The 13,972-nt window shown below is 40.9% G+C and overlaps 1 protein-coding gene across 1 annotated transcript in view; it reads right to left on the reverse strand.

Moving 5' to 3' along the window:
* Positions 1-13,972, reverse strand: part of GALNTL6 (polypeptide N-acetylgalactosaminyltransferase like 6) — a 1,485,023-nt gene that overhangs the window by 588,454 nt on the left and 882,597 nt on the right. The window lies entirely within an intron of this gene.

Here is a 13,972-nt window from a genome sequence, read left to right on the forward strand (position 1 = left end):
GTTTTACACTGGGCAAGACAAGTAAAGTAACTGGTTCTGCTTCTAATCATTACTGTAAATCACTGCAGATGGTGACTGCAGCCATGAAATTAAAAGACGCTTACTCCCTGGAAGAAAAGTTATGACCAACCTGGATAGCATATTCAAAAGCAGAAACATTACTTTGACAACTAAGGTCCGTCTAGTCAAGGCTATGGTTTTTCCTGTGGTCATGTATGGATGTGAGAGTTGGACTGTGAAGAAAGCTGAGCACCAAAGAATTGATGCTTTTGAACTGTGGTGTTGGAGAAGGCTCTTGAGAGTCCCTTGGACTGCAAGGAGATCCAACCAGTCCATCCTAAAGGAGATCAGCCCTGGGATTTCTTTGGAAGGAATGATGCTAAAGCTGAAACTCCAGTACTTTGGCTACCTGATGCGAAGAGTTGACTCATTGGAAAAGACCCTGATGCTGGGAGGGACTGGGGGCAAGAAGAGAAGAGGACGACAGAGGATGAGATGGCTGGATAGCATCACTGACTCAATGGATGTGAGTCTGTGAACTCTGGGAGATGGTGATGGACAGGGAGGCCTGGCGTGCTGTGATTCATGGGGTCGCAAAGAGTCAGACACGACTGAGCAAATGAACTGAACTGAACTGAAGTGGCTCTCCAGGAATTCACTAGTTTTTTTTGGTAGATTTTTACCCATTTGGACTAATCTGGTTGCTATTATATTTGGCTCTCAGTTAAGCACCTGACGACTGATGGTAATTTATTTTTTTTTAAGACAGGAAATAAAAAATACAGAAGAACACGAGAAACAAAACACAGCACCTAATGTGTGCATTTGTTGCTCAGTCGTGTCTGACTCTGCAGCCCCATGGACTGTAGCCCCCCAGGCTCCTCTGTCCATGGAATTCTCCAGGTAAGAAATACTGGAGTGGGTTGCCATTCCCTTCTCCAGGGATCTTCTCAACCCAGGGATTGAACCTGGGTCTTCCACATTGCAGGCAGATTCTTTACTGTCTGGACCGTGAAGCAACTGATAGTATAGGGAAATATTTTGGATACTCTGAGTGCTTCAAGAGCAGTTGAAATGATCATTCTCAGAAAGTTTTGCTTAAACTGTTAGTTGCCAAGACTGTTTGAGGCTGACCTCTGAGAAAGCAACAAATAAACAGATTGCTTAGGGATCACAGACATGTTTACATACACATTAGATAGAATGTTCCAGTAGACAGAATAATCCTGAATTCCAAAAAAAAAAAAACTACATTGTAGAGATTCTAAGAATCCATTCATGCTAATAGTGTTAAAGAAGTCTATTATATTAACTAAGAAAGAAGCAGACAGATTCTCATAAGCTATATTGCATACTAGCTGTCAAACTAAAGTAACATGTTAGCTCCAGTTTTCAAAGTCAGTTCTTTAGTCATGGATAATTTTAGTGAATTAGGACAGGAATGTGATATTTTTCTTTTTAATTTTATTAATTTTTAATTGAAGAATCATTAATTTACAGTAATTGCGTTGGTTTCTGCCAAACATCAACATGAATCAGCCATAGGTATACCAATGTCCTCTCCATCTTCAACCTCCCTCCCGCCTTCCTCTTCATTCCATGCCCTAGGTTGTTCCAGAGCCCTAGTTTGAGTTCTCTAAGTCAGACAGCAAATTCCATTGGCTATCTATTTCACATGTGGTAATGTATGTTTCCATGTTACTCTCTCCATACATCCCACCCTCTCCTTCCTCCCCTCCCCCATGTCCATAAGTCTTTTCTCTATGTCCTTGTCTCCATTGCTGCCCTGCAAATAATTTCATCAGTGCCATCCTTCTGGACTTCATACACTTATGTTAGTATACAATTTTTGTTTTTCTCTTTCTGACGTACTGCACTCTCTATAATAGGCTCTAAGTTCATCCACGTCATTAGAAGTGAAACACAAGCCTCCCTTTTTATGGCTGAGTAATATTCATTTGGAAAACTCAGCAGCAGCCACAGGACTGGGAAAGGTCAGTTTTCATTCCAATCCCAAAGAAAGGCAATGCAAAAGAATGCTCAAACTACCACACAATTGTACTCACCTCACATGCTAGTAAAGTAATGCTCAAAATTCTCCAAGCCAGGCTTCAACAGTATGTAAACTGTGAACTTCCAGATGTTCCAGCTGGGTTTAGAAAAGGCAAAGGAACCAGAGATCAAATTGCCAACATCCATTGGATCATGGAAAAAGCAAGAGAGTTCCAGAAAAACATCTATTTCTGCTTTATTGACTATGCCAAAGCCTTTGACTGTATGGATCACAATAAACTGTGGAAAATTCTGAAAGACATGGGAATACTAACCACCTGACCTGCTTCCTGAAAAATCTGTATTCAGGTCAGGAAGCAACAGTTAAAACTGAACATGGAACAACAGACTGGTTCCAAATTGGGAAAGGAGTACGTCAAGGCTGTATATTGTCACGCTGTTTATTTAACTTATATGCAGAGTACATCATGCAATATCCTGAGCTGGATGAAGCACAAGCTGGACTCAAGATTGCTGGGAGAAATATCAATAACCTCAGATATGCAGATGACACCACCCTCATGGCAGACAGTGAAGAAGAACTAAAGAGCCTCTTGATTAAAGTGAAAGAGGAGAGTGAAAATGTTGGCTTAAAGCTCAACATTCAGAAAACGAAGATCATGGCATCTCGTTCCTTCACTTCATGGCAAATAGAGAGAAAAACGATGGAAACAGTGAGACTTTGTTTTGGGGCTCCAAAATCACTGCAGATGGTGACTGCAGTCATGAAATTAAAAGACACTTGCTCCTTGGAAGAAAAGTTATGACCAACCTAGGCAGCATGTTAAAAAGCACAGACATTACCTTACCAACAAAGGTCTGTCTGGTCAAAGTTATGGTTTTTCCAGTAGTCATATGTGGATGTCAGAGTTGGACAGTAAAGAAAGCTGAATGCTGAAGAATTGATGCTTTTGAAGTGCGGTGTTGGAGAAGACTCTTGAGAGTCCCTTGGACAGCAAGACTATCTAACCAGTCCTGATTATCTTTGGAAGGATTGATGCTGATGCTGAAGCTCCAATAATTTGACCACCTTATGGGAAGAACTGACTCATTGGAAAAGACCCTGATGCTGGGAAATATTGAAGGTGGGAGGAGAAGGGAACGGCAGAGAATGCGATGATTGGATAGCATCACTGACTCGATGGACATGAGTTTAAGCAAGCTCTGGGAGTTGGTGATGGACAGGGAAGCCTGGCATGCTGCAGTCCTTGGGGTTGCAAAGAGTTGGACATGACTGAGCGACTGAACTGAACCAAACATTCCATTTTGTAAATGTACCACAGTTTCTTTATCCATTCATCTGTCGATGGACATCTAGGTTGCTTCCATGTCCTAGCTATTGTAAACAGTGCTGCAGTTAACATTGGGGTACATGTGTCTTTTTCAACTTTGATTTCCTCAGGGTATTTGCCTCATAGTGGGATTGCTGGGTCATATGATGGTTTTGGGCTTCCCTGGTGGCTCAGAGAGTAAAGAATCTGCCTGCAATGTGGAAGACCTGGGTTTGATCCCTGGGTAGGGAAGACCCCCTGGAGAAGGGAATGGCAACCCACTCCAGTATAGGATTCTCTGAAAATGTGCAACCCTCTGGCCAGAATAGAAGGAAATCACATGGTCCTTTAAGTTGTACAGCAGCTAATGAAAGCTGAGAGAAGAGTCTGGTTTTTAATTCCATGCTGCACTTTTAAGAGCTGTGGAGAGAGCCCACACAGATGGCTATGAGCCTTTTCATTTACTCTTGCATGACCCATTTTTCTTTTTTTTCCCCCGCCGGCTGCTACAGCTCCACTCTGCTCTGAAGAGTGCATTCTCCACAGACAATTGCAGTAAGTGGTGTTCCTGAGAAACAGTTGGAACTCTCACTGAAATATAGTGGAATTTCTAAAAGCCTGTCAAGGTCTCTCATACAATTTCTGAGCTCTTGTAGTATTTAAAGTGTATTGATGACCATTGGCATTCATTTAAATACAGACTAACCACAAACCAAGGGCTTCCTGTATCTAAAATTGTGATTTTTTTTTCTTTTGGTAATTATCAGACTTACATTCTGTTCTTCCTCATTTGTGCCACACAGCAGGTGTGATTACAGGCACTTAGACTTTCTAGGAAAATTGTTTACATTCAGAAAACTTCTTTTGTAAGTTGGCTAACATTTTATCTTTCCTTAAAGCAAGATACTTTCATGACATTACAAAGGATATTTTCATAAAATTGTCAATATTATTTCTATTTGTATATAGTAAATCTATACATTTTTTCGTATGTTCCCACTGTTTCATTTATACTTAAAGAAGGAAAAAATACCATAAATATTTGGGAAAAAATACCATAAATAATTGAGAGACTAAGATTATTATCAACAAAAGGAAGCTATGTGGGTGCTCAGTCCTGTTCGACTCTTTGGGACCCCATGCATAGCCCACCAGGCTCTTCGGTCCATGGGATTTCCCAGGCAAGAATCCTCGAGTATGTTGCCATTTCCTTCTCCAACTGGAAGTAATGGATGCTTTATAATAAAATAAGTTTAAGGCCATCTTAAGCATTGAATCTTCTGATATCCAGGAGGAAACACTAGTATTCTTATTTACAAAAAAACTGTGATTCAGAAAGATAAAGGCCATCTGTCACAGGACAGAGGGATAGGAAGTAGTAGGTAGAAGGTAACACTTTAGTTTGTCTTGTTAAAAGCCAAGAATTGATGACTTATAAATGCAGTTATAGATTAGCAGCATTAATTACATAATAAAGGTAAGATGACATCTACATGCTAGAGGCAGAATCAAAATACAGAATGAAGTCAGAAAGAGAAAAAGAAGAGAACTGTGCATGAATGTGTGTGTGCGGAATCTAGGAACATGGCACAGAGGAACCTATCTGCAGGGCAGCAGTAGAGACACAGATGCAGAGAATGGACGTGCGTACACAGAGGGGAAGGGGAGGTGGAAACCAACTGGGGGAGTAGCATTGACACATACAGACAACCTAGCGTGTAAAGCATCTAGCTAGTGGGAAGCTGCTGTGCAGCCCAGGAAGCACAACTCAGTCCTGGGGGGAAGGGGTCTCAAGATGGAGGGGACATATGCATGCTGTTGGCTGGCGATTTAGCTGCTAAGTTGTGTCTGACTCTTATGACCCCATGGACTGTAGCCTGCCAGACTTCTCTGTCTGTGGGATTTCCCAGGCAGGAATACTGGAGCGGCTTGCCATTTCCTTTTCCAGGGGATCTTCCTGACCCAGGGATGGAACCTGTGTCTCTTTCCTGCTTTGCAGGTGGTTTCATTTCCCCTGAGCCACCTGCGAAGCCCAGATACATGTATCCATATAGCTGATTCACATGTTATACAGCAGGAACTAACACAACAACACTGTAAAACAACTATGCTTAAAAAAAAATAAGAATGGTCTTGGACCAGAGAGGATAGGCAGTTGAATTTTCCCTTAATACACAAGTGAATATTTGCTCAAGATAGAGAAGCATTTTGTGTAGGTGACCTGCAAAGGGCCGAGGCTCTGAAGATTAATTCTGGGAGGAGGCTTATCTTGGACAGGGTGCCTTTGCCTGGGGGGTTGTTTTAATTCTGTGATATCAGTTAGGACAGGATGGGGGCGGTGGTGAGTGTGGAGTGAGCTCTGGGCTTATGGAATTGTTTTAGGTGGGAAATCCACACCTCGCTGCAGCGTCTCTAGTCCAGTGACCTGGCGTATGGAGGGAGTTAGGGTTTCCAGTCCTGTATGTGTCCTGCCTCTCTCTCTGGACATTCAGAACCAAAGACAAAGAAATCCTTCAATTTCTTGTGAGAGCAGTATATATTTTAGAAAGCTAATTATTAGAGGGTACATTTTGCAAGAAGAAACATTCATACATATCACACATACATACACGTCTCTTTTATTTAAAAACTAACTGGTAAGCATCACACAGAATGAAAACAACGATGTCATCAACAGGTCTTACATGACTGATCATTATCTAACAGTGTCATGGTCTAAGTCGTATGGAGAGTAACTTAATAGTTATCAAGCAGTCAACAGAGAAAATGTTATTTAAAATGTCTAAACTAAACCACTCTAATGTACCACATATATTTTTAAAATTTATTTATTTTAATTGGGGAGGCTATCTACTTTACAATTTTGCGGTGGTTTTTGCCATACATTGACATGAATCAGCCACGGATAGACATGTGTCTCCCCATTCTGAATCCCTCCCACCTCCCTCCCTACCCCATCCCTCGGAGCTGTCCTAGAGCACCAGCTTTGAGTGCCCTGCTTCATGCAACCTAGATGTCCATCAGCAAATGAATGGATAAGGAAGTTGTGTACCACATTATTTTAATGAAATATACCAGGTATATTTAAAATCATTCAATTTAGAAATGCTGTCGTTTAGATTAGGAGCCTGGTGGTCTGCCGTCTATGGGGTCACACAGAGTCGGACACGACTGAAGTGACTTAGCAGCAGCATGCTCAGCCGCTAAGCTGTGTCTGACTCTTTGTAACGCCATGCACTGTAGCCCACCAAGCTCCTCTCTCTATGGGATTTCCCAGACAAGAATACTAGAGTAGGTTGCCATTTCCTTCTCCATAGATTACTGATATCTCCAGCTAAATATGTATTTTTTCCCCATTTCTTCACTCAGTGTTGGGGATGCAGTAGATGCTTAACCAGTGCTCAAGTCAACAGGTGTTACTTATCTACATTAATATCTGAACGGCATACGAATGAAAGGCCATTAGACTTAAAATTTTAAATATGGGTTAAAATCTTGCCTCTGCTGTTTGTTAGATATGCACCTTTGGATAAACACTTAAAAATCTCTGAGGCGTGATTTCCTTACCTTCAACATGAGGATAAAAGAATATTTAGGGTGCAGGGTTCTTGTGATGATTAAATATTACTTTTCTTATGTATGTGAAGGTGCCCAGGATCGTATAGGATTCAGAATAGGACTTCTGAACATCTTTATCAAGAACACAGTAAAACAGAAAACATAAAAGGCTTAAATTTCAAAAACATTTTCAATTCTATACACATATCACTTTCTAAAACATGACAGTTTTTCAGCAAATTCTTAAAAAGAAAAAAGTGGATTGGCCAGAATGTTTGTTTGGGTTTTTGCCCAGCCCCATGCGACATGGTAACCCTTTCTTTCTGGCTGGCTTGATATATTTTTGTATTGCATCACCTTTTGTCCTTCCTCACACGCTCTTACCAATGACTATAAGCTGAATCCTGGAAATGATAGCAAACTTAAATTCAGCTTCCCCAAAGTGTGGGTCTACGAGTCAAAAACCAGAAAATGGTTTTGTTCTTTTTTGAATTTTGAAATGAAAAGGTTTCTAGTAAAGAAGGACCAGAGCTCTGAATCTTATAGCTGATTGAAAACTTTGTACTTTCACAATTAGGTACCATCTGTAAATTATTTAAATACTATGTGCCTGTTTGATTTAAATGAACATTAACGATTAAAATAATATACAATTATATCAGAGAAATGTAAATTTAGTAACTCAATAGAAATTTGAGTTTTCTTTTAATTAACTAGAAATCTATGAACATTTACTACCAGGCTAAACTGCTGATGACAGAAATAGCAATCCCATTGCTAATAGGCTGATATATCCAATTTGTGGAAAATAATAAAGCTATTGTCTAAGGCTCCTTGAAAAAGCCTGAAATTTGTTCAAACACAGTGGGCATTTATAAGAGAAATAGGACAAAGGTAGTAAACCTCTGTTTTGGATTTGCGCTAGAATTATAACTTATTAAATCAGATACAGAAATGAATTGGTTTTAAATGCCCAAGATTAAAGTGTTGCAATGGCCTCTTAAAGGCAAGAAGGCTATAAAAGCAACTCACAATGTGATTGTATGGAAAGCAGTGTCCTGCATTGAGAGGAGAACATTGCACGGGCACCCCACGCCCTGAGAAGCTGTGCTTGTGTCGTGGTTGTTTAGTCACTAAGTTGTGTCTGACTCTGTGACCCTACGGACTGTAGCCCTCCAGGCCTCCTCTGTCCATGGATTTCCTAGGCAAGAATACTAGAGTGGGTTGCATTTCCATCTCTAGAGGATCTTCCTGGACCAGGGATCGAACCTGCATCTCCAGCATTGGTGGCTGGATTCTTGACCAATGAGCTATCTGGGAAGCCTGAGAAGGTCTGCACAGGCTGCTTAATAGATGACACAGAATCACCATGGTCCTTGTTCACTTGGCTAACAAGTCTGCCATCATCTCCTAGGACGTATCTACGTATCTGTTATGGTCAACTGACTGTCTTTCAGCCTTTACCAGGTCAATTATGAAACATAATTTACAAGAATTGTAAGCAGATCAGTCAATAGGTCTAGTGGCAATCAACATATTCCCTCTCTTCCCACTAACCCAGGGTCAGTGCCCACAAACAGTTCCCTCCCACCCTGGCCCCCTGCATCAATAAAAGGAAAAGGTTCTCTGTAGGATCAGAATTCTAAATAAGATGTGTCTTCAGCAAAAAGTACTTTACATGCACAAGTATCCCCACTAAGATCTTATTATGATTCTTCCTTTTACCTCACATACAAAGAAATTACTTTAAAATTACCTAATTTGCCTTGCATGCCACCCTTACACTGCTATAATTCAGACTTGTGGTTATTTCTGTCTATAATTACACAGCAGCAAAAGGAAGGGTTAGACATCCATCAAAACCCTTGTGAAATCATGAACATGAGATAATGGAATCTTCCTGCAGTGAATGCATGCACTGACAAAATAATGCAGTGTTGGCTCTGGATTCTAGTGACGTTTTACTATAAACTGAAGCCACATCTCTCTCCTTGTCAGGCCATCTTACCAAAGCGCTAGCTCATGCATAGGATAAAGTAGGGGTGGAAGGATTCTGGTTGAGTGGAAGGATGGGGATGAGAAAGGAGAAAGTGAGAAGTGGTGAGGGACCTAACTTCCTTGAACATGTGCTGTGCCATGCTTAGTTGCTCAGTCACATCCTACTCTTGGCCAACCCATGGACTGTAGCCCAATAGGCTCCTCTGTCTATGGGATTCTCCAGGCAAGAATACTGGAGTGGGTTGCTATGCCCTCCTCCAGGGGATCTTCTCAACCCAGGGACTGAACCCAGGTCTCCCACATTGCAGGCAGATTCTTTACATTTGAGCCACAAGGGAAGCCCGTAATAAAGACAGATAAATACAGAGCAAAGCGTCCAGCAACAAGATTCTGGATAAAACCCTTACAAGAAATTCTGCTTAACTTCTACACAGGCCACAGCCTTCTCTTCTCCACATGTTGGCATGGGGTTGGGTTAAAATCCTCTCCTTTTAGATTCCTTTAAAACCTAGAAATAAAAATACCATGTGACCTAGCAATCCCACTACTGGGAATTTACCCTGAGAAATCCATAATTGAAAAAGGTGCATGCACCCCAGTGTTCATTGCAGCACTGTTTAAAATGGCCAGGACATGGACACAACCTAGATTCTATCACAGATGAATGGATGAAGAAGATATGGTCTGTATATATGACATATATACACATATAAAATTAGCCATAAAAAAGGAAACAATTCTGAGTCAGTTGAACTCAGGTTGATGTACCTAGAGCCTGTTATATGAGTGAAGCAAGTCTGAAAAAGAAAATCAAATATCATATATTCATACGTATGTATATATATATATATATAGAATCTGTAAAAATGGTACTGATGAACCTATTTGCAGAGCAGGAATGGAGACGCAGACATGAAGAATGGACTTTTTGATACAGCAGTGGGGAAAGAGGGTGAGACAGATTGACATATGCGCACAGTGGTGGTGGTGCTTTAGTAGCTAAGCTATGTCCGACTCTTGCGACCCCATGGACTATAAAGGCTGCCAGGCTCCTCTGTCCATGGGATTCTCCACACGAGAATACTGGAGTGGGTTGCCATGTACTACCATGTGTAAAATAGCCAGCTAGTGGGAAGATGCTGGATAGCACAGGGAGCTCAGCTTGCTTCTCTGTGATGACCTAGAGGGGCGAGATGAACAGGCGGTGGTGGGAGGGTCGGGCTCAAGAGGGAGGTGATGCATGTATGCATATGGCTGGATCACGTTGTTGTCTAGCAGAAACCAACACAACGTTGTGAAGCAACTGCTGCTGCTGCTGCTAAGTCGCTTCAGTCGTGTCCGACTCTGCGACCCCAGAGACGGCAGCCCACCAGGCTCCTCTGTCCCTGGGATTCTCCAGGCAAGAACACTGGAGTGGGTTGCCATTTCCTTCTCCAATGCATGAAAGTGAAAAGTGAAAGTGAAGTCGTTCAGTCGTGTCCGATTCTTCAAGACCCCATGGACCGCAGCCCACCAGGCCCCTCCATCCACGGGATTTTCCAGGCAAGAGTACTGGAGTGGGGTGCCATTGCCTTCTCCTGTAAGGCAACTATCCTCCAATTAAAACTTTTAAAAAGAAAAAGTTACTGTTGAAACACCAAAGACTTATTTAAAGCAAAGACAATTTAAAGCAAACCTTGCTAACAGGTTCACATAGTATTTTCATGTGAATGTATACAGCATGTGTGTGTATTGGTCCCTCAGTATGTCTGACTCTTTGTGACCCAATGGACTATAGCCTGCCAGGCTCCTCTCTCCAAGGAATTCTCCAGGTAAGAATACTGTGGGTAACTATTCCGTTCTCCAGGGGGTATTCCTGACCCAGTGATCGAACTCACGTCTCCTACATTGCAGGCAGATTCTTTACCATCTGAGCCACCAGAGAAACCTGTAAATATGTAGATGGTCTTATCTAAATAGATGTGGAGGACTTAAGCCATCACAGTTAAAAGGGAGAAGCCAGGGTTGACTGTCAGAGCTTGTCCCAGCTCCACCACTTATGTCTGTGACCTTCAGGATATTCTTAAAATTGTCTGACTCTCAATTTCCATTGTTGGCCTTCAATTATGAGATGGGACTATTAAAACATCTTTGCTTATAGAGTTACAGTGAAGAAGTACAAGAAGCCCCAATAATGAGTAATATTGAACCTGTCAATGACTGTGCTGAGTTCAGCAGGATTTTACTTAGAAAAAAGTAACAGATAAATAAAAACTAAATATGATATATCTTACAACACAAATTTTTACATACATAAAAAGATATAAATGTGCATTTGGTATTTATTGAAGATAAAATTACAACTTACTGGTAAAAATAATGAGTTATTGATGAGTTAGTTTCTGTCAAGCAGAGAACTCTTACTAAACTACACACAACATACCATCAAGGTAATAATCCTTTTGTTCAGTAGTGCAACAAATTTAAGAAAAAGAAATGCATAAGAACATGAAAGGAACAACTAAGACAGTATTTTCAAAATTGATAGATGGCTTGCTATGTAATCAGAAAATCCTAAACAATCCAAACCTAAACTATTATAATTCTTGGAAGTAAAATGCTAGATGCAAGCTCCATATATAAAAATCAATTGTCTGTATTCCAGAGACTAGTAATTTAAAAATTTTAAAAAGTTTCCAAGCCCACTATCTACAATAGCATCAAGTCAGGCAAAATTTTACAAATAAAGAAGACATAAACAAAATGAACACTGTGTTTACAGATAGGGAGATTTAATACCATAAAGATGTCAAGCCTCTCCAAACAGGTTTTGGGGCTTGAAAAGGTGATCTTAAAAAATTTGTGTGGACACATAAATGGTCCTTCCTCAGTGAGCAATGCAAAGAAATAGAGGAAAACTATAGAATGGGAAAGACTAGAGATCTCTTCAAGAAAATCAGAGATACCAAGGGAATATTTCATGCAAAGATGGACTCAATAAAGGGCAGAAATGGTATGGACCTAAGAGAAGCAGAAGATACTAAGATGAGGTGGCAAGAATACACAAAAGAACTGTATAAAAAATATTTTAATGACCCAGATAGCCATGATGGTATATTACTCACTTAGAGCCAGACATCCAGAAATGGGAAGTCAAATGGGCCTAAGGAAGCATCACTATAAACAAAGATAGTGGAGTTGATGAAATCCAGTAGAGCTATTTCAAATCCTGAAAGATGATGCTGTGAAAGTGCTACATTCAGTATGCCAGCAAATTTGGAAAACTCAGCAGTGGCCACAGGACTGGAAAAGGTCAGTTTTCATTCCAACTCCAAAGAAAGGCAGTGCCAAAGAATACTCAAACTACCCCACAATTGCACTCATCTCACATGCTAGCAAAGTAATGCTCAAAATCCTCCAAGCCAGGCTTCAACAGTACATGAACCAAGAACTTCCAGATGATCAAGCTGGATTTATAAAAGGCAGAGGAACCAGATATCAAATTGCTAACATCCATTGGATCATAGAGAAAGCAAGAGAGTTCCAGAAAAACATCTAATTTTGCTTCACTGACTATACTAAAGCCTTTGACCGTGTGGATCGCAACAAACTGTGGAATATTCTCAGATACATGAATACCAGACCACCTTACCTAATTGTCTCCTGAGAAATCTGCATGCAGGTCAAGAAACAAGAGTTGGAACCGGACATGGAATAACAGACTGGTTCCAAATCGGAAAAGGAGTACGTCAAGGCTGTATATTGTCACACTGTTTATTTAACTTATATGCAGAGTACATCATGGGAAATGCTGGTCTGGATGAAGCACAAGCTGGAATCAAGATTGCCGGGAGAAATATCAATAACCTCAGATATGCAGATGACACCACCCTTATGGCAGAAAGTGAAGAAGAACTAAAGAGCCTCTTGATGAAAGTGAAAGAGAAGAGTGAAAAAGTTGGCTTAAAACTCAACATTCAGAAAACAAAGATCATGGCATCCAGTCCCATCATTTCATGGCAAATAGATGGATTAACAACGGAAACAGTGACAGAGTTTATTTTTGGGGCTCTGAAATCACTGCCGATGGTGACTGTAGCCACGATATTAAAATAAGCTTGCTCCTTGGAAGGAAAGCTATGATCAACCTAGACAGCATATTAAAAAGCAGAGACATTACTTTGCCAACAAAGGTCCATCTAGTCAAGGCTATGGTTTTTCCAGTGGTCATGTATGGATGTGAGAGTTGGACTATAAAGAAAGCTGAGCACCGAAGAACTGATGCTTTTGAACTGTGGTGCTGGAGAACACTCTTGAGAGTCCCTTGGACTGAGAGGAGATCAACCAGTCCGTCCTAAAGGAGATCAGTCCTGGGTATTCATTGGCAGGACTGATGATGGAGCTGAAGCTCCAATACTTTGGCCTCCTGATATGAACTGAGTCACTGGAAATAGTATAGTATAGTGACTGGACTGTACAGTCCATGGAATTCTCTAGGCCAGAATACTAGAGTGGGTAGCCTTTCCCTTCTCCAGGGGATCTTCCCAATCCAGGGATCAAACCCAGGTCTCCACATTGCAGGCAGATTCTTTACCAGCTGAGCCACAAGGGAAGCCCAAGAATACTGGAGTGGGTAGCCTATCCCTTCTCCAGGAGATCTTCCCTATCCAGGAATAGAACCAGGGTCTCCTGCATCGCAGCCAGATTCTTCACCAACTGAGCTATCAGGGAAAGTGTGTGTTCATAGCAACACTATTTACAATATTCCCAAACTGGGAAATCTAAATAATCTCTATAAATACAACGAAGAACAAATGCATTGTGTGATATTCATTCAATGAAATGCTACCCAGTAATAAATGAGTAAAATACAGCCATTCACAAGTAGTATGTTGAACAAAACTTTTCCAATAGGGTAATACAATTACTATGTACCTTCATTTACATAAAGTCTTTAAAAAAGGCAAAACTAAATGATAGATTCAAGGCATGTTCACTTATGTGGTAAAAGGATAAATAAAACTAAGGCTTTACTTGCCATAGGGCTCAGATTGCTTTGAGCAGGGTGAGTGGCAGTGACTTGTCTGGTCAGGATTAGGTGTCCAAGGTGGCGC

The sequence above is a fragment of the Ovis canadensis genome, chromosome 2, assembly GCF_042477335.2.
Source record: "Ovis canadensis isolate MfBH-ARS-UI-01 breed Bighorn chromosome 2, ARS-UI_OviCan_v2, whole genome shotgun sequence".
In the NCBI taxonomy this organism is placed as follows: Eukaryota; Metazoa; Chordata; class Mammalia; order Artiodactyla; family Bovidae; genus Ovis; species Ovis canadensis.